General features: G+C 36.2%; 2 protein-coding genes across 4 annotated transcripts in view; one reads left to right on the forward strand and one right to left on the reverse strand.

Moving 5' to 3' along the window:
* LOC129238775 (transmembrane and coiled-coil domains protein 2) overlaps positions 1-15,270 on the reverse strand; it is a 127,200-nt gene extending 111,930 nt beyond the window's left edge. For all 3 annotated transcript variants that reach the window (XM_054874220.1, XM_054873992.1, XM_054874069.1), the window contains exon 1: positions 14,582-15,270. The gene's annotated coding sequence lies outside the window, so the exon portion shown is untranslated. The remainder of the gene's footprint in view (positions 1-14,581) is intronic.
* A 1,376-nt stretch (positions 15,271-16,646) lies between these two features.
* LOC129253175 (histone-lysine N-methyltransferase, H3 lysine-79 specific) overlaps positions 16,647-22,517 on the forward strand; it is a 209,703-nt gene continuing 203,832 nt past the window's right edge. The window contains exons 1-2 of the mRNA XM_054891448.1: positions 16,647-17,917; positions 18,002-18,777. The gene's annotated coding sequence lies outside the window, so the exon portion shown is untranslated. The remainder of the gene's footprint in view (positions 17,918-18,001; positions 18,778-22,517) is intronic.

Below are 22,517 nucleotides of genomic sequence, written 5' to 3' on the forward strand. Positions count from 1 at the left end.
TATTTCGACACCCTAGTCATCAATAGGTATGAAAATTACCCCGTATTAAAGCACTTATCAACAGCTTTCATTTGATATCCATATTGTATAAACACATTCTAGGGTCCACGTTTTGGTCTCTATCTCGAGACCCTAGTCACGGAGCGGATGGAAATACTCTGAACTAAAGCATTCACCAACAGCTTCCATTTGATACCCATATTGTACATACACATCCGAAGGTTACCCGGGTCCACGTTTTGACCTATATCTCGAGACCATATCTACCAATATGTACCCAAACAATACGGAAACCATCTTCAATACCTCCTTAACAATGTGTGTAAGTTTGGTTTAATTCGGTGCAAAGACACGGCGGGTCCACGTTTTGGCATATATTTCCAGACCCTAGTCATCAATAGGTATGAAAATTACCCCCTATTAAAGCACTTATCAACAGCTTTCATTTGATATCCATATTGTACAAACACATTCTAGGGTCCACGTTTTGGTCTCTATCTCGAGATCCTAGTCAGGGAGCGGATGGAAATACTCTGAACTAAAGCATTCACCAACAGCTTCCATTTGATACCCATATCGTACATACACATCCGAAGGTTACCCGGGTCAACGTTTTGACCTATATCTCGAGATCCTATCTACCAATAGGTATTCAAACTATACGGAAATCATATTCAATACCTACTTAACAATGTGTGTAAGTTTGGTTTAATTCGGTTCAAAGACACGGCGGGCCCATGTTTTGGCATATATTTCGAGACCCTAGTCATCAATAGGTATGAAAATTACCCCGTATTAAAGCACTTATCAACAGCTTTCATTTGATATCCATATTGTACAAACACATTCTAGGGTCCACGTTTTGGTCTCTATCTCGAGACCCTAGTCACGGAGCGGATGGAAATACTCTGAACTAAAGCATTCACCAACAGCTTCCATTTGATACCCATATTGTACATACACATCCGAAGGTTACCCGGGTCAACATTTTGACCTATATCTCGAGACCATATCTACCAATAGGTATTCAAACTATACGGAAATCATCTTCAATACCTACTTAACAATGTGTGTAAGTTTGGTTTAATTCGGTGCAAAGACACGGCGGGTCCACGTTTTGGCATATATTTCCAGACCCTAGTCATCAATAGGTATGAAAATTACCCCGTATTAAAGCACTTATCAACAGCTTTCATTTGATACCCATATTGTACATACACATCCGAAGGTTACCCGGGTCCACGTTTTGACCTATATCTCGAGCCCTATTTCCAAAATAAAATATAATCCATGTTACTCGTGATGTAGCTTTCGAATGGTGAAAGAATTTTTAATAGTTTTTGAGCCTATTCATTACAACCAAACAAACAAAGTTTACCTCTTTATAATATTAGTATAGATATGGTAAATATTACCATACATTTTTTCCTTCAGATATAATAAAAAAAATAATAATAATAACATTAAAACAACAGGTATTATTAACAAACTTGGTTTTATTTTAAATTCTTCAAGTAAATCAAATTAATAATAATCAATAAGAAGGCATATGCCAATACAAATACGTGAATTTATATATGTACATATGCGCATATACATACATATATACGCTCACTTAAGTAGGGGAGAGCAAGATGTCGAACGTTGCCGTTCGTTTGCTTTGTTTGCTTTGTCGTTCCTTCCACGCTTTCGCTTGCAGTTCATTCAATGCAATGAGCAAGGTAACTACATATGAGCAAGGTAACACTAAAGAGCAAGGTAACACTAATGATCAAGGTAACTACATATGAGCAAGGTAACGACACATTTTTTCGTGCGTGCAGCCTGTTAAATCGAATTATAAGACGTTATCACGTCAAAAATTCATAACAATGTTATTCCCGTTGATCCATTGTTGCTGTTTCAACGTATTTGTGTGTTGAAAAAAACAGATGATGAACTAAAAACTTATATGAATTATGAACTGGCACCATATCCACTTGCTCTGTTTGAAGATGGCCAACTGCGAAAGACAAAAAAATCAACTTTCTACGAATTATTCCCAGAAATTCATATTAATTTGAAAAGCTTAGAGAATGTTCATTATGTTATTGATGGAGGCATGTTGTTATATCGTTGGCAATTAAATGAAACATTCAAAATGATATGCGAACATTACGTAAGATATTTGAGGAATAATTATAATAACGCATACGTGGTATTTGATGGATATAAGAAGGACGGTATTAAATCTGCTGAAAGGAATCGTCGCGCACTAAAAAATATAAGTACAGATATTGAATTTGATGAAAATATGCCGTTAAAAATCGCTCAAGATAAATAAATAACGATTAAAAAAAATAAATCTCGGCAAATCGAAATGTTAAGAATAAAATTAGCTGATAACAATATTGTTCAAGTTATTTCTGGCAACACTATGCGTGTCATCTGTCATTACTTTTTATATGTTTCTAATTTTTATTCTTCCTGTTTCTGTGACCGTATCAATATCAACTTATAAATTTCCAAATTAAATTATTCAAATAAATCAACTGCAATCTCAATAGGTTATGAGCCCAGTTACCCAAAATAATTCTGCTGACATAATTTCAATTGCGCGTACTGAGTAAAACCGACGAAAAGGCGATTCCAAAAGAAGATTCCAAAAGAAGAAATTATCCAACAGACACGTGGATCGACTCTTGATACTGCATCTAAGATGGCTGTGAATTTAGTATCTAGCTCATCCAGAATTGAACTTTTGTCCAAGGAGAATTTTGACACTTGGAGTATGCAGGTGGAGGCGTTGCTGATTAAAAATGATTTGTGGGATTATGTCAATGGTACGTGTGCTATGCCAACAGAATGTGATGCTGCTGCTAAAGCCTTGTGGTTGAAAAATGACAAAAAGGCTAAGGCAGATTTAGTTCTTTCAATTCAACCATCAGAATTGAAGCAAGTTCGTGGCTGCGACACTTCGCGGGACGTGTGGCTCAAATTAGAGTCAATTTATGCATCAAAAGGACCGGCGCGCAAGGCAACTCTTTTGAAACAGCTAATGCTACACAAATTAGATGAGGGCGGTAATATTAAAGAGCATATTGCTACGTTCTTCGATGCAGTTGACAAGTTGGAAAGCATGTGTGTGCCAATAAATGGCGATTTATTGTCAATAATGCTGCTGTATAGTTTGCCATCGTCGTACGAAAACTTTCGTTGTGCTATTGAGTCAAGAGACGAACTACCCAAGGCTGATATATTGAAGGTAAAAATTATTGAAGAGAGCGAGGCACGTAAACAAGCTTCGGGAAGTGCGGTTATTGCAATGGCCGCTGGGGAGCGTATGCATGCTCATAAGAAATTTACAAAGTGTAAAGATAAGTTCACTCCTAAGCACAACTTTAAATGTTTTAAGTGTGGTGCATTTGGGCACAAGGCAAGTGCTTGTAAAGCACGAAAAGGTGATAGTGCGAATCGCGGAAAACAACAAGATCAAGAAGTAAACGAATCGTATGCAGCTTGTTATACTGCTGCTGAGCACACTTGGAGAAGTGAGCATAGTTTCAGGTCGAAGCATGATTGGATTCTTGACAGTGGATGTACGGCGCATTTATGTGGCGATATTTCAAATTTTTCGTCTATTGACAAATCAACAAAGGTTAAACTGAATCTCGCTAGTCAAGCTTGTGCAGAAGTCAAAGGCAAGGGTAAAGTTAAGCTGGCAGTTGCTGGTTGTGGTGGCGAACAACTCATTGAGTTCAACAATACATTATTTGTGCCGGACTTGCGCACAAACTTGATATCTGTTGCAAAGATCACCAACAAAGGGCATACAGTAACATTTGTCAAGAATGGAGCATATGTTAGTGATGAGAATGGCAAAACAATTTTAGTCGCTGATCGTAAAGGTGATTTGTTCTTTGTACGTGAAGGCAAGGAATGCGCGACTGCTGAAGTCAGATGCTCTGAGTTATTTAAATGGCATTGTCGTCTAGGTCATCTTAACTCCAAAGACTTAGTAAGATTAGTTAGTCAGGGGGCACTTCCTAAAATGGATGTTAGCGAGAGTAGAGAACTTTCAAACTGTGAAACTTGTTTGAAGAGCAAAATGACGGCTTTATCGTTTGATAAAAGCCGTGAGCATTGCAAAGAATTGCTAAAGATCGTGCACTCCGACGTCGTTGGCCCTTTCAGGGAAGAATCAATTGGCCGTGCCAGGTACTTCGTCACGTTTATAGATGACAGTTCACGTTGGTGTGAAGTTTATTTCTTACGGCAAAAATCAGACGTTTTCACCGCTTTCAAACTTTATCAAACTTGTATCGAGAGGCAGACAGGACAGAAAATAAAGTGTCTACAATCAGACAATGGTCGTGAGTACTGCAATAACATTTTTGATCAGTATCTTTCAGATAACGGTATTTTGAGGAGACTAAGTATTCCCAATACTCCTGAGCAGAATGGGCTCGCCGAAAGGATGAATCGGACATTATTGGACATGTCTAGGTGTCTTTTATCACAATCTGGCTTAGATAAGTCATTTTGGGCGGAAGCTGTTGCAACCTCTGCATATATTCGCAACAGGTGCCCATCGAGTAGTATAAATTGGAAAACACCCTACGAAAAGGTAAATGGCGACCAACCACTGCTCAATCACATGAAAGTATTTGGATCAAAAGTAATGGTGCTCGATAAGAATCCAGGTAAAAATAAACTTGCTCCTAGAGCCATAGAAGGTATATTTGTAGGATACCCACGAGACAGAAAGGGTTATCGTATATGGGTCCCCAATACTCATCAAATAGTCTATGCTCGAGATGTTAAATTTTTAGAGATGAATCTACCACGGTCACCACATACGGTGGTTGTTGATGAGTTGTTGTTGTCTGACAAAGAAGAAAACGTCGATAATGATGAGCGAGGGATCGTTGAATTTTCTCCTCCGAAGATGCAGGGAGATAATTCAGCAAATACTGAAGGCGATTCTGTGAAAAATGTTACCCCTGTGAATGATATTAAACAGGTTGGAAATAGGGCACCTGGAAGGCCACGACTCCTCCGCGGGTATAGAGGGCGTCCACGAAAGTTATTCCATTCTCGAAATTTAGAAGAAGCCTCACAAGATTCCGATCCTCCAGATGTTCACGCTGACGAACTTAGTGATGACGTATTTACTGGAATAGCCGAAATTGAAACTCGAAGTGCTTTGAAAGGTCCCGATCGTGATGAATGGAAAGATGCTATTGAGAGTGAAGTTATTAGTATTCTTAAAAATGACACCTTTAAGATCGTGAAGACCGGCGATAACAAAAACATTATTGGCTGTCGATTTGTGCTTACTAACAAGTATGGAAACGAAGGAAAAATTGAGCGGCGTAAAGCACGACTTGTAGCTAAGGGTTATAGTCAAAAATACCGTGTGAATTACAATGAGACGTTTGCTCCTGTTGCGAGGTTGGAGACAGTCCGACTGATGTTGGCATTGGCCATTCATTTTAACTTTAAAATTTGGCAATTTGACGTCGTTACAGCTTATCTCAATGGCCCTTTAGATGAAGACGTATTCATGAAGGTTCCAGACATGTTACCTGAGATACTGAAGCGTATTGTGTCAAAACGGAGCGATAATTGTCCTATTAGTATATGTGCTGGAAATATGCTCACAAATTTACATAATGATGGTAACGCGTGTAAGCTTAATAAGGCTTTATATGGCCTCAAGCAATCTGGTCGCCAGTGGTATATTAAACTTCGAACAAAGCTATTTGAAATGGGATTGGAGCCATTGAAAAATGAACCCTGTTTGTTTTCTGGTATAATCTGTGATGAGCTTTGCTTGTTATTGGTGTACGTCGACGATTTATTAGTTTCAGCGAAAAGTTTGAAATGCATTGAATACGTAAAGAAGCAGCTCTTGCAGGAATTTGAGATCAAAGATATGGGTCAAGCGAAATATTGTTTGGGACTTGAAATAAGTCAATCTGCAGATTATATCACTTTGCGACAAACAGGTTATGTAATGAATTTGTTGAAGCAATATGGTATGGAAGATTGCAATCCTGTAATGACGCCATCCGAAGTGAATGTTAAGTTTCCAGATTCGAAAAAGCTGTCTGAAATAAATCATTATAGAGAATTAATTGGAAGTTTGATGTATTTGTCAGTGGCAACGAGACCTGACATAGCTAATACTGTATCGCGTTTAGCACAGTATGTAACTAACCCATCTATGTGCCATTGGTTGGCTGCGAAGAGAGTTCTGAGATATCTTGCTGGCTCGGCACATAGGGGATTAGTGTTTCGTAAGACGAATGACCCACTGATTGGCTACGCGGATGCTGATTGGGGAGGTTGTACCGTAGATCGTCGTTCATATACCGGTTATGTATTTTTAATTAGCGGCGCTGCGATTACCTGGAAGTCGCAAAAGCAGCGAACGGTCGCACTATCTTCAACGGAAGCGGAGTATATTAGCTTGGCAGAAGCAGCGAAAGAAGCAATCTATTTACGAAGTTTGTTAACTGAGCTTGGTCTACGAGAGTTTATCGACATAACAATTTTTGTTGATAATAAAGGAGCTCAATGTTTGGCTGGTGATCCTGTTTTTCATGCTCGCACGAAGCACATCGACATTAAACATCATTTCATTCGAGAAACAGTCGCCGCTGGCCATTTGAAGCTACAACACATATCAACGCAAAATATGGTTGCAGATGTTATGACGAAATCACTCTCAAAAGTTAATCACGAAAGATGTCGTACTGGACTTGGTTTAACTACATAGATGATCCGCATATTGAGAGGGCGTGTTCAAGTTATTTCTGGCAACACTATGCGTGTCATCTGTCATTACTTTTTATATGTTTCTAATTTTTATTCTTCCTGTTTCTGTGACCGTATCAATATCAACTTATAAATTTCCAAATTAAATTATTCAAATAAATCAACTGCAATCTCAATAAATATTTTTACATGCCAAGCGGAAAGCGATGCAGATAAATTAATTGTTGATACAGCAATTAGTTTAGAATCTCAAAATATTGTTGTAATTTCTGAAGACATTGACGTCTTGGTTGTGTTAATGGCATTGGCGCCTACTGATCGTGAAATATATTTTTTAAAACCATCCCGAGGCAAAGTTAACCAACAAACATTTTCATCGAAAAGTTTAGAAAAATCTCTACCAGCATGTAAAGAACATGTTCTATTTTTACATACTTTCACGGGCTGTGATACTACTTCTGCGTTTTACAATAAAGGAACAATTAAGTTTATCAAAAATTTTGAGAAGCGGAATGATCTACATGACTCAGCAGCAGTATTTAAAAATGTACATGAAGATGCAAATAATATATTTCAAGCTGGTATTACATGTATTTTGGGATTGTATGGTGCTTCGGCAAAAATGACAGATTTGAATACATTCAGGTTCAATTCTTTCATCAAAGCAACTGCCACATCTGATGTAGCATTTGAACACTTAAAACGCGTTTACCTACAAATCCAGATGTGGTTAGGGAATGATTTAATCATCGAAAATTGGGGATGGAACTATTCCAATAATACCTATCATCCAATATTTACGAATCAATTACCTGCTGCGGAAAATTTATTAAAAATGTTATTTTGCAATCGCAAAAAAGGATGTGGAGCTGCATGCGGATGCCGAAAAAGTGGATTATACTGCAGTGAAGCATGCCTACAGTGCAACGACGACAGCTGTCTAAATGTAGCGCCTATGATTAACATCAGTAAAATTGAAGATGATATTTGAAAAAAAGTAAATTTTTCAATAGACACATTTTTTTGTTAATTATTTTTTTTCTTTTAAATAGTCATAATTTTTTTGTTTTGAATAATTAATTCGATTTTACTTTTATGCTAATATATAATAACAGAAAACAATTTTTTATTTATTTTTTGTATGCATATTATTTAAATAAACAGTTTACATAATATTTTTTTTAACATTTAATTATCCATAATCTATTTATTTTTTCAGTTGCTTCCACTTCTGTTACAAAAAAAATAAATTCTACAACGTTATTTGCTTTATAGCACATAAGTTATTGCAATCATAAATTTTTGCTATTTAAAAATCAAATGTACAACTTTTAAATAGGTAGAGATTATTATTTATGTTATTCACAACACATTTTCGCAAAGATAATTTAATTTCATCTAGTCCCTAAGACAACCTAGGTTTTAATGTTTTTAACGCTCCAGACGCTCCACTAGTATATCGACGACAGATAGAGAGGCATTCGCATAAGGAGAAATGCAAATTTCCATGCTCAGGATAGAATCACTAAGGGGCGTTTATAAATCTTACAAGCATCGAATCCGGTACACCGTTTAATAATCTTATAAACATTTTTTAATAAAATTAAAATTTTAAAAGTCGAGCATTCAATTAAACCGTTCAAATACAACGAGTAGTGTTGGTTGACTTTTGACATATTCCTTTCTCTTTCTCTTTCTTGTGCATTCATACCACAGCTGCAATACTTCACACGGCTTCGTTGGAATTTCACGATTAATTGATGCATGCATAAGTGTTTGCGCGCCGAAGGAATATGCGCGCAAGTACAGAGAACATTATTTGAATATTCGCTGTTAAGAAGGTAAAATCTATAGCGCTCACTTAGTTGACTGGGACAGCCTTTGTTATTGAGAGTTGAATTTTGCTCCTTATAGACAATTAAAAATCTTAAAAATCATTTGTGTGTGTCATAGAAATCTCAGATAGCAGTTAGCGCAGACTTTTATATTTGGAATAACAAAAGTACGTTAAGTTGTGCAAAATACGACATGCAATTCAAAGGCTGCGATGCGAGTACTAGTGTTCTGACTAACCTAATATAGGGGGGCCATGTAAAATTTGCTTTTTGAATCGGCTATAAAAAAAATAATCAATATTTTTTCAAACTTTTTCTTTATTTTGAAGATTGAACATTGCCATTTATGAATGAAAAATAATATCGTTCAAATGACTGCCACGTCTGGCTTTACAGTAGGCCATTCGATCAACCCAATTTTTAAGCACATTTTCGATTGTTTGGGCTCCAATTTCATGAATGGCAACTTCGATTTCGTGTTTTAAAGCATCAATCGTCTCTGGATGGTTCGCATAGCATTTGTCCTTAACGGCTCCCCACAAAAAATAGTCCAACGGGCTTAAATCACAGCTCCGAGGCGGTCAATTGATATCGGAATTTCGGCTGATTATTCGGTTTTCAAAAAGGTAGCCAAAAGTTCGAGTGTAACTTTGGCAGTGTGACAAGTTGCACCGTCCTGTTGAAACCAAATGTCGTCCATGTCATCCTCTTCAATTTTTGGAAACAACTCGTTGAGCATGTCACGGTAACGCTCGCCATTTACTGTAACCGCGGCTCCTCGCTCATTTTCGAAAAAAATGGCCCGATGATGCCGCCAAACCAAAAACAGCATCAAACAGTGACTCGTGGTGGATGCATTTGCTTCTCTACAGTAACGTGTGGATTTTCTGAGCCCCAAATCCGACAATTTTGCTTATTGACGTAGCCACCGATGTGAAAATCAGAAAAGAAGAAGACTCACCACTTTGGAAATAGGTTTTCAATATTTCCCAATTTTGTTCAAGCGTATAGCGTCCCATTTCGTAAATGTCAAACCTTTAAGTAAATTATGAACACATTTGACATGTCATTTGTGTTACCATTCTCAAAAAAATAGGTGGTTCAAAAAGCAAACGCTATATGGCCCACCCTGTAAAAGGAAAACAAAATACGTATAGGCTTTATACAAAACGAAAACCACACGCCAATAATATATCACATATTCAGAAGAGCGAACAATAAAATAATCACATCAAAAACACTTAATGCAAATAATAAACGTTTTGATACATACTACTGTGGGCAAAAAGTAAGGTGAATTTATTTGTCAAACTTCGCGGGATTAAAATTTCGCTCTAGTTATTTTTTTCATGAGTTGGCAGCACTGTGCCAACTTTCATGTGAATGTCATTATCAGTAATATATTTTCGCTTGTGTTTACCAAACGACCAAGAGTGCATTTTTCGATTTTTACAATGTCTGATTTGATTGAGCAGAGAAGTGCCATCAAATTTTGTTTGCGGAATGAAATTTCGGCTGCGGAAATATTTAGAATGTTGCAGAAGGCATTTGATGATTCGACCATGTCGCAGAAAAATGTTTATAAGTGGTACAAAGACTTCAAAGAGGGTCGAGAACGTGTTGATGACTTGGAGCGCTCCGGACGACCATCGACGTCAACAGATGACCAACACGTCAATGAAGTGAAGGAGTTAGTGCTCAAAAATCATCGGTTGACTGTTAAAGACCTTACTGATATGATCGGAATATCAGTAGGATCTGTGAAAACCATTTTGAAAGACCATTTGGGCCTACGAAAAGTCAAATCTCGTTTGGTACCGAAAACTCTCAATTTTTTGGAAAAAAGTCGTCGCGTTGATGTGTGTGAAACAATGCTTTCAGACTATCAGGACAAGCTCAAATGCATCATTACGGGAGATGAGACTTGGATTTATGCTTACGACCCTGAAACAACCGACCAATCAAGCGAATATCGTGCTAGAGGCCAGACCGAAAGGAGCACGTCAAAAATAAAGGTCATGATGACAGTTTTTTTCGATTTTCGTGGTGTGGTGCACTATGAATTCCTTCCACCTGGCCAAACTGTTAATAAGGAATATTATTTGAGCGTTATGCGTCGTTTACGTGAAGCAACTCGTCTAAAACGACCAGTATTATGGGCCAACAACTCTTGGTTTTTGCATCACGATAATGCACCGTTTCACACTCCACTCTTTCTTCGTGACCATTTCGCCAAAAATTCCACGCATATCGTTCTGCAACCACCGTATTCGCCTGATTTGGCTCCGTGTGAGTTCTGGCTATTCCTAAAACTCAAGAGACCACACCGGGGAACGCGTTTCGAGTCGATTGAGGAGATAAAAGCTGAATCGAAGAAGGTGCTGATGGCTATACCGGAAATGCACTATTTGGCATGTTTCGGGGATTGGAAAAATCGTTGACATAAGTGTATTCCATCGAGAGGGGATTATTTTGAAGGGGATGAAATTGATTTACAAGAATAAATAAAGATATTTCATTTTACAACCAAATTCACCTTACTTTTTGCCCACAGTAGTATATTTCAAGCTGCGACAAAATCGAATCCACCCTTACCATTAAAAACTGTTGGTGGTTAACAAATGACACGCAACACTAACTCATACCACCTTTCTAGTCTGACTACCTTCTTTTACTACTTTTAAGCCTTTTATTATAAACAATAATCTATGCATCGTTTTTGTTCCCTTTTTCCCTGCATCAAAGATATAAAATATTTAATAACTTCTAAGTTAAAACAAAATTAATTTCAATACTAAGGAAAAGTTACTCGACACCAGATAATATACGTACTTGAGAGCTCGTCTAGAGACATTGTACGACACATCATTACTATACTAATACTATTGTTTATTGTAGTACTTAATAATATTAGTTGAAAATAAATAAACAAAAAAAAAAAAAACGTTAGTAACAAACAATTTCCAGGATTTCCAAACTATTGTAAAACCAAATTGATTATTGTAAATAAAAGCAGCAGAGACTATCCCTATGCGAGACTAACCATAAGGGGCAAAACAATAGAGGGAGTAAAAAGTTTCAGGAGTATGGCTGAATGCCCAATGGGACCATGATCATGAGATTGGAGGCACAATAGAGATGGCTAGAGCGGCCTTCATGAAGATTAAAAATACATATACCGGCGTGTCAGGACATACCAATTGGGTTAAAATCCAGATTTTTAAAGTGTTATGTATAGTCAACACTCTTATATGGATGCGAGGCCGGAACGTTGAAAACCATAAGCATACATCAACTAGAATTTTTCGAAATGTGGTGCTATAGAAAAATAGAATGCAAACCTCTAGGAACATGCTAACGGACATAAAAAGAAGAAAATTCGCTTATTTCGGACAAATAAGAAAAAAAAAAGCGGAATCGGTAGGAACAAAATGACGTGGCTAGACAACATCAAACAGTGGTCAGGTATCAAAACAATCAAACTATCAGTGGCAGCGAGAAGCAGACAAAAATTTAACGACGTCATTAATAATATGACCTGACAACCGTCCACTAAAATCAGAGTGACGTTTGTATGTAATCGCGAACATCCAGCATGGATACGCCGATTAAGAAGTAGTTTACGAAATAAAACACAAGTAATTTAGAGTGATGGAAAATCACAATCATATTAACACAGGGTGGAGCAAAATTAATCACCCAATTTTGTTTTAAAATAACTTTTTTACTAAAAAAACAAAAATAAAAATATTTTGTGTAATGGAAATCTTTATTTTGAGCCTTACGCGCTCCATTGCGTGTCTGTTTGTATGCTGCAACTGCCATTTGCACAATTATACATCTTCCGATAGGGTGATAATTTTGCGCCACTTTTTTTATGATTTATGACCAGAGTTATTCGTGAAATTCCTCTGAAAAACTCAACCATTGACCATTTGTTTATAAAGATAAATACAACGCAAACACAGATAATTTTTTTTTAATGTGCCCAATTAACTTTTTTTAATACCGGCTGATGAGCGCTAACGTATTATTGACACACCCTTAAACTACAAAAAAAAGCATGTGTGTTTTTTGTTTCTTTTCTTCCTGCTAATTTACCAATATGAATTTACCATAAAATGAAATTAGTTGGTCAGATAATGTAATTAAACAGCCGATTGCTTATGTGGCTGAGCTTTCCTTTTCTACCACGATATATTTGCTTATAATGTCTAAGTTCGTGGACCGAATTTAAAAATTATAACACGCAAATGTAGTCACTATATCAGCCTTTTGATTTATATTACTTTTTATAAATTAAAATTAAGAATTAATAGCAATATTTAACGTTAAAAATGCACCTTTTTTGCATAAGCTTGAAAAAATGCCCTATTACAGACGCTTATTTCACTTAAATACAAACACAGAAAAGTAACGAATTCACTTATAAACACTCTTTATTAATTGAAGAATTGATTTAAAGCTATTTTCACTAAATAATACTACAAATTCTATTAGAATTTTATTATTACAAATGTTCTTCTAAACGTTTGTAATGCCGTGCAGAATAAATGTGAGGAGCGAACTGTCAAACGAACGATGAGAGAGAGAAGAACAAAGCGAAATGAGAAAAACCCAGTCAACATAAAGGGAATAACTCTTATATTATTATCGCGCGATTTTTAGTCCAAATTTTCGCCTGCGGCGCTTTTTTGCTTTCAAATATACATATATATTACAAAAACAAATATTTTTACAAATACTGAAAATTTGGAATAAAAATCGCGCGATTTTTAGTCCAAATTTTCGCCTGCGGCGCTTTTTTGCTTTCAAATATACATATATATTACAAAAACAAATATTTTTACAAACACTGAAAATTTGGAATAAAAATCGCGCGATTTTTAGTCCAAATTTTCGCCTGCGGCGCTTTTTTGCTTTCAAATATACATATATATTACAAAAACAAATATTTTTACAAATACTGAAAATTTGGAATAAAAATCGCGCGATTTTTAGTCCAAATTTTCGCCTGCGGCGCTTTTTTGCTTTCAAATATACATATATATTACAAAAACAAATATTTTTACAAAAGCTGAAAATTTGAAATAAAAATCGCCTAAATTTTCGCCATCGGCACTCATAACTTTTAAGATAAAACAACATTTTCATAAATGCTATGAATTATAAAACCTAAGTTAAATGCTTGCTGGGTTGTCGACTGCTGTATTCTCTTCTCTTCAACTGTATTTCAGTACAAACTGCAAATGTGGTCGGAAAAAACCTAATTTTTAAACTTCTCCTGGGGGTTCTATAGGGACCCTAGGAGGTTGGGACTTTCACAGTTATAATGGTGTGACCTTGTTCTTTCTAATGGGCGTGGTGGGTGGTGCCACGCCCCCTCCCCCTCCGCCCCCCATTCAAATATATCGTGGTAGTAAAGGAAAGTTTTTCCGCTTATGTCGCTAGTGAGTAAACACATCGTTTAGGTTTAAATCATACAATAAATAAATAAATAAAAATACATAATACAATAAACCTCTGCTTCTGGTTTCTAACGTTTTGTAATCACAGACTTAATAAAACAAAATTAAATACAGTGGAAAAGGAGCAACAAATCGGTGGAATGTGTATGCTGCTGCAACAACAACCAAACATTTGCAATTGGAACGCAAAGCGCTGACGTAATCAATTTTTCATTTTTTAATATCCTTTGTTGTTCTTATTGGTTTCCGCTTAATATACCCACTGTGCTGTCTACCTTTGCACTTTGTTTTGAGTTCAAATTCTACATCTCTGCGACAGCGGAAGCAGCAGCAGCAGCGCAAAATGTGAATAGCCGACTGTGGCAGCAGCTAGCGCGACTGTCCTGCGCTTCAATTTATTTACATCACAGCTATGTCTTTTCGTATCCCTTTTAAAGCATAGTTTCCCTTGATGCTTATAAACTACAGGCATTTCTTAAATATAGTTTATGCAATAATTTTTGCTCACTTTCTTACCCTTTTTTGTTTGTCATTTATTCCTTTTTGTTGCGATGCATTTTTGTGTTGCTTTTGTTAACACTTTGTCCCAGCAACATAAGCAGGCACTCCTTTCTAATGGACGCTTCGCTTTTTTGATACTTTACATTTCAACACACCACATAATTCAATTTAATTCAATAATTTGTGTGTATTTCACACTTTTTATACAAACATACACACTTGGCTGGCAAATTTTCGCTAGCTCTCTTTCCTTCTCACGGGTGATGAAAAATAAACTAACCGCTCAATTTTCTTATTTTTTCCTTGCACTATTTTCCGCTTTAACTAAATCATGCATGTTAGTTTTTCGAAGCGCTAACGCCACGCGTTGGATTTCTATTTTAATCTTAACACTGAAAACTGCACAAATCAATCACAAAACTAGGCTGTTGCAAGTTAAACGAAAAAGTGAAATATCTAATAAACGCTGCGGGATACCGAACGCTTATACGAAATGAAGCGAATGAATAAAAATTTAGAAAAAAACTGTGAACGTGGCTCCTGTTTTATAGTTTTAACGCTGCAAGATTTCGCAGTTGATAACATTTGTATTATATTTATTTATACAACACTTTGTTTTATTTTTACTTTGCTAAATTAAATGGCTTTCCAATTCGACACTACGGAAATTTACGCCTCCTAATCGGATTGACTCAACCGCAACTCTGTTCGTACAAATCCACAACAAAATCAAGTTTGCAGCAGTGAACAGTGTTGCTTTGCCCCGTTAAATGTACGCCAAAGAGGGCGTTACCAAATTAAATTGTAAGGGAAGCGCGTTATTGCATTTTAGGATCTCTAAAAGTTTGTAAAAGAATTCAGTAATCGTTTTCAGTATACTTAAGCTATACAAAATATTTATTAAGTGATATTTTTGCATTTTTAATTCATAAGAAACGTATAGCTGTGCCCGTTTGGCGACAAAAAGTAGCAATACTGAAATCGGCTGATGCTGCCATTTCGAATGCAATACGCGTCATCTAGCGGTGAATAGTTTCATTCGGTAATTTTTTACGGGCCCACTGAAAATTGTTCTTCTATTCCAATCAATAGGAAATAACAAGCATAATATTTAAATTCAAAGCGTTTTATCTGAGAGTGCCTCCTCATGCGGACTTATTTCGAAATGAAACCAATGCAATTAAAAATATTAAACTTAGACTATTGAGCTCAGCTATTTTCACAAGGAGGCAAAAATTGTGCAGCATCGCACATTTGTTTTACGAAATTAAAAACGTACGACTGATTTCCACAATATACATACATATATGCATTATAAGTGGAGACTACCGAGCTATTCGGAGTCGGCTTAGAACTATGGGTCCCTCGAATTATGGAACAAAATAAAGACGCACGCCACAACTACGAGAAGGGGCTCGGGCAAATATTTAACATAAGTGTATACGCCAATTATTTTTATTCTAAGAGGATTCCACCAAACTTTTTATATTTAAAAGCAGCTTCGTTCAAATTATTTTTAACGCAATAATTTTAGTTAAAATTCTTATTTAATAAGTTTTAATTTTTATGAAACCTTTGTATGCTACAAACCCATCCGCACAACATCATTCTCATTAATAACAAGAAAACAGCGGTGTGTTATCATTGTTATGAAATGAGAAATATTTACTCTAAACGACGTGTAACTATTTGAGGGTTGTTGTACATATAACGAATTGAACGGTACTTTCCTGCTTTCAGTGTATTATTAAGTAAATGCGGTATTTCTTTCCTATTTAAATAATATTTATTCATTCCTTTTTCTAATTATTTCCCTTTAACAACTTTTTTGCATGTGACAAAATCCCAAAATCATTTGCATTCTACAAAATTCCTCTATGCTTTGCCAACGCCCATAAGAGAAATGCCCATTAAATCCCAACGTTGAACTGAACGTTCGGTAAGTTTATTGTCGTTTTGACAGCAATTTCAAAATGGCCGACACCCAATTCAGCGTCGCCATGACGCCAATTCAGCGCACGGTGGTCAGCATAGGGACGTTGGGAATAGTGAAACAGTCGGGTGGCTGCTGAGAACGTGAAAAAATTCATTTATTCAGTTCCTTCTTCAATTGCCAGTTAGCCAGACGATTAAATTAAAAAGGGGGGAAATGGCGCAAACTGTTAACAGAACGCGTGGAGGATTTAATTAAGCAATAAAATTGACCAAAGCAGTGGAAAATAATTAATTGTAGATAAATTGGAAGTGTTTTAAAAGTGCTCCGCTCGAGAGGGGGAGTTCACAAGCAACAATAAAGTGAAAGGAAGTGCGGTAAAGAAACGAGAAAAGCATCGATTGAAATGGACAGACGAAAAAAAGTATGAATGAAAAATCGAATGTGTTAAGTTAGCAGAATTAGTGAACGGATGATGATCATGATGATGCTAATGAGAAAAGTGTATAAGCAAAAGATGGATAAGATCAAAGTAAAAATTGAATAATATAGGAAAAAATTAAATGTGCAGAGTGTAAGCCAGAAAGAATGAAATAGTATTGAACTGGATAATGGTATGCAATGGAAGAGCAGAAAAGGCGAAAAGTGCAAAACGTATATGAGAAGAATACAAAAGTTGAAAAAAATCAGCAGTCTGAAAAAACAATAATAATAAAAACAACCAACAGCAGTAGAAGCACCAGTTAAAACTAAAAGTAAAAATTCAATCAATTATGTGAAATAACAGCAAACAACAACCGCCATGAAGTCGACGGACGGACTACGGATACGTTGACTGAGAGCACACTGTGCGACAGACGGTGCGACTGGACGCGACAAGAGTAAAGTTGATAGCGGCAGTCTTCCGAAGTACATACAAAAATTGTTGAAGAAGGCTGAAAATAGAATTTTGAATGAGAGAATAGGTGAAATGAGGGAGGAGAAGAAATTTATTTGAAAAGTGCCAGAAGAAGCAGATAAAGTGGAAACAGCGACAAAGCAATCAACCAAGCTGTTTTTTCTATTAATTTTTACACCAAGTTTATTGTGCACATATGATTGTGTATGTACACGTGTGGGAAAAATGAAAAAAAAAGTCATAGAAATAGGAAAACCACAAAAAGCTAGTTGACGGGCGAACGTATGTACATACCTATATGAAATAAATAGACGAAAGGTACTATATTGACAACAACGACGGATGAGGAGTGGAATGTGCATGTGCGATTTGTTATACAATAAATGACGAAAAGAGATTGAGAGCGGAGTGCGTTAATAAGAAATGGCTGTTGTGTGTATACAAAGTGCGATAGAGCGTTTTCATACGTACTATATTTAATTTAGTTTACCATAAAAGAAGATTATGAAGATGAAGTAAGGTTTGTTAAAATTACAGCTTTCGAAATACGATAGTAAATGCGAGATAACATGTAATCATAGTTTTTTTTTTGTAATAAATACAGAGGTTCGCTGTGCAAGTTAAAAGCAATTGTAAAATAGGGGCAAACATAAAGCCGAATAACATGTATGAGTAAAAAACCAAAGTTAATTCAAAGTTGTAAATGAAACGCGAATTCAAGGCGTTTTCTTTGCCTTCGCGAGGCAATTTATGAGTACGTGCGCGAATGCGATGTAATGGAGGAGGGCATTGATAAAGTATAAATGAAAGATAAATGCACGAAAAAAACAAGAAATAGAAATAAAACATACGAATGTGCACAATAAAGTAAAGAGTTAAATTTGACTGTTAAGCATATTGTAGAAAAAGATCATTGTGTTAACTAATAAAAATGGCACCACGAGTTCAGCTGTGTATTAAATTTAACTTAAAATGAATTCGTTCAGTAAATGCCAACGGGATATCTTGGTACGAAAAACTTACGGTTTCATGCAAACGCAAAACTATATATGAAATGGAACAGGAAGTAAATTATATGTATATGTATGTCTTCCCTAAAAACAATAAAACAACCAAAGCTAAAAGCCACGCAATAGTGTATTACTGACACTGACACGCGCATTGCACACGAGACAGCTTGTTTATAGCAACAACGAATAAATATTTAACATTGAAACGAATAATTCTTGCTATTTTTATTGCAAATTAAACATTTATAATTAGAGTGAAAGCGTGTGAAATTGTGTAAACGCCGGTACTGAGCTAAAAAAATACGAACGTGTAAAGTGGGAAAAACGCTAACGCGGTCGTCAAACTGGAAGTTTAAACTAAACAAGCAAGGTGTGCATTAATTATATTATAATCTTTTAATAAGAATGTGTTAATTGGCTTTCTGTTTTTTTTTATACAACTTTTATTTCTTCTTAATAACATTTTAATGAAGTGCTATTTATTCTCTTAAAATTTAGCGTGAATTTCAAGACAATTTTTAGTTGTACTTTAATTTACGCCGGAATAATCTGCCATTTGTAGCAGATTCATTTCAATTATTTATCAGAGGATTTGTGGACTTTATCTATGACCCCATTATAACGTCAATAAATTTTTAATATACCCTATGATCAGAAAGCACCGGGAATGTTTAAATAAAATTGAATTAAGGCAAATTTATTTTATCTCCTTCAAAATATGACCGGTCTGAAACAACACACATGTGCCAACGTTTAACCCAGTCCCCATGCACCCCTGGTAGGGCGACGAAGGGATGGCATTCGTCGCATTCTCTATCGACTGAAATCTCCTTGCACGAAGTGGTAACTTCAAATTGGGAAACAAAAACAAAGCGCATGGGGCTACATCAGGTGAATACTGTGCTTGCCCGATGGTATTTACTTGGTATTAAATAATCTAGCACAATTTGGGCTCAGTGCGATGGTGCGTTATCATCATGCAAAATAAAAGATTTATTTGCCACATTTCCGGCCGTTTGCGACTTACAGCATCTCTCAAACGCTTCATAACGGATAAATAATATTCTTTATTGACTGTCTGGCCCGATGGAAGGTACTCATGGTGCACTACGCCTTGGCAATCGTCAACTTCACGGTACTTTTTGATCATAGGGTGTGCTAAATATTATACTACCTGATTTACTTTTTTTCTTTTGTGTCCACGTTTGGAGCGCCTTAAGTTCTGTGGGCAGTTAAAATCAGCAGATTTCTTGCTAGATATGATATGATGTTCTCTAGACACGACTAGTTTACTGATGCTAGCATTCATTTATTTCATATTATTTATCATATATACTCCTAGATTATATAATATTTCAGCAATTTAGGCAATTAATATTACAAACTGTGTAAGAAACATGACATAAATACATATAATAATAGGCGACTTCAATGCAAAAGTAGGAAAAGAGGAAACAACAAATGGGAAGGAAAATTCGGTCTAGGAGACAGAAATGAAAGAGGAAATAGACTAGTGCAATTTTGTCAAGAAGAGGATTCATAATCGGTAACACGTATTATAAATTACCAGAGAGACGGCTGTACACATGGAAATCACCACAAGATGGAATGAGAAATAAAAACCGTAATCAAATTGACTACATCTTGATTAACAAAAGATTTAAATCATCTATGATACGGCCAAAACACTACCAGGCGCAGACGTTCCTTCTGATCATAACTTATTGCTGGCAACGATGCGATCTCGATTAACATCACGGAAAACAAAACAGAAAAAATCCTATATCGATATATTGTACAAAAACTGGAAAACGACGATATTAGAAATGACGTACAAAACAAGCTAAATGAATTATTAAAAAGTTGCAATACTGGTGAAAATCCGATTGAATGATGGAATAATACTGGTGACAAGATAAGAATACTGAAAACGAATACACTAGGAACAAAAATTAATGTAGCAAAAGAAAAATGGATGAATGGTGAAATTCTGAACTTGATGAATGAGAGAAGGAAATATCGGAACATAAACATTGACGAATATAAACGTAGAAACAAGGAAATCAGAGACAAAGAAAGAAGAGAGAATTCCAAGTCAAAACTTAATATGGAGAAACAGTTTTTGATTTGTGACTAATGTATCTCTCCATATTCCCTACAAGACAGTTGACTATCACATAAGTACTCATAGTGTCATCATCACTAATTACAAAAGTGCTCAACGTTTCAAATACAGTCGGTTCTACGTTACCGAAACGACCCGGATTTATATCCGGCCAAGGACTGTCACTCCACCAGCATTCACCGTATGTAAGTATGGGGAATGTTTATGCTGTTACAACAACAAAAGTGCTCAGTATACTACTAATTTTTGTAGTAGAAATAAAATATATAAATATGCTAATCCTTTTTAGTGACGTGGAATGTACATAATAATTTCTTCAGCACGGAAAAATGACTTAACTATGTATTCTTAAATCTGTTGCCACAAGCTATAACGGCTTAAGCGTTTTAAGCAATAACTGGGCTAGATATTTGCTACATAACAAAATTCCGTATTTATTTTTTTAATGATTAAATCTAAAAAAAAAATATACAAATATGTGTCGGGACAAAGCTAAAGTATTTTTCTTCGATACCATGACTTTCTTAATGTCTTTAAGCTTTGATTGCGAAGATATAATTGGTAAATAAGAGGATTCAAATAAGCAGCGATCAATTTTGAACAATTATCAATTAGAAGCTTTTTGTAAGACCTCCTGAACTGAAGAAAAAATATGGATATATGTGCCATTGTACATATGTATATATAATAATAAATATTCACATATATATTGTATGTGTATGTGTAGTATTTATAACAATCAGTTCGATTCTAAAAAGCAAAGCCGAGCAGAAAACAGCTAAAACCAAGAGCCGTACTAAGTTTCAGCACCAAGTAAATATTGCTAGCACAACAACAACTTTCAACTATAGCAATCATGCAAACAATTTCTGTGTATCTACAGCAGACACAACAGACGGCAGAGTGCAGCACAACTTATTGTTGTGCAGCCAGCGATTGCCGACAGCTGCAGCGAGCGACACATGCTATCTGACTGACTGTGTCTCTCTGTCTGTCTGTCTTCATGTCTGTATGTGTACATGTTCATGCGTCGTCCGTTCGTCCGCCACTTCTAAGCAGTGCAATACAACAAATTTTAGTAGTGAATTTCATTTCAAAGAAATACATATCGCCACAAATGTCTGTGCATTACTGTCTGCCGGTCGCTCCATTTGTCTGTCCGATTACTTCGTTCGCCTCTACGTTATTTTTAAAAAGCTTAATCGTCGTCGTCGTCATCGTCATCGCACGGCCTCTATCACTTTGCTCTGCAACCTCTGCGCTACGTCTCGTGCTGCACACACTCACACAGGCGCAAGAACTTTGCTGCCTTCCTTAACGTTGTGTGCTTGGGCTGTGTGCCCAGTGTAGTTTTTGTTTTCCTTATTGTTTTTGTCTCTTCCGCTGCTCTGTTTGTGCCGACGCCGACACTTTACTTCGTTCATTCGCGTTTTACCTCAATTTCTATAGCTGTTTCTACTTAGCCTCACTATATTTTCGTTTGTACGTCCGTCTGTCCGTCCGTATATATATATTTGTATATTCTCTGCTTTGCTATCTATCTCTGCGTTTTTCTGTCAATTTAAGTTTCCTTTTCGTACAGCATACTTGTCTGTAAATGTTTTTAGATTTTAAACCAGTTTCGTGGCGCAGCTGCCGCCCGCCTCAACTCTCACACTCCTCGTGCTCTACTAACCATTTGCGTTTCCACCTGCCTTTCCACCCGCCTTCGCTCCATCTTCAGTTTTTTCACTGCATGCTGCCAGCTCCAATGTTATTGCTGTAGCTGGAGTTATGCTGCTGCGCTGTTTATCGCTGTAATGCTTTTTGGCTCTTGCCTTCTTGCGTGGCCTGCAGCTGGTCATAACAGTCAGCATTGTTTTTGTTAGTTTTATATTTCTCACTTCTTTTGTCTCCTGCAATTGCCACATTTCTTTTCTCACTTTTCCACTGCTACCATTTACTTACTTTTTTCTAATTTCGGCTGTGCTTTTACACATGCATAT

Source organism: Anastrepha obliqua, chromosome 1 (assembly GCF_027943255.1).
Source record: "Anastrepha obliqua isolate idAnaObli1 chromosome 1, idAnaObli1_1.0, whole genome shotgun sequence".
In the NCBI taxonomy this organism is placed as follows: domain Eukaryota; kingdom Metazoa; phylum Arthropoda; class Insecta; order Diptera; family Tephritidae; genus Anastrepha; species Anastrepha obliqua.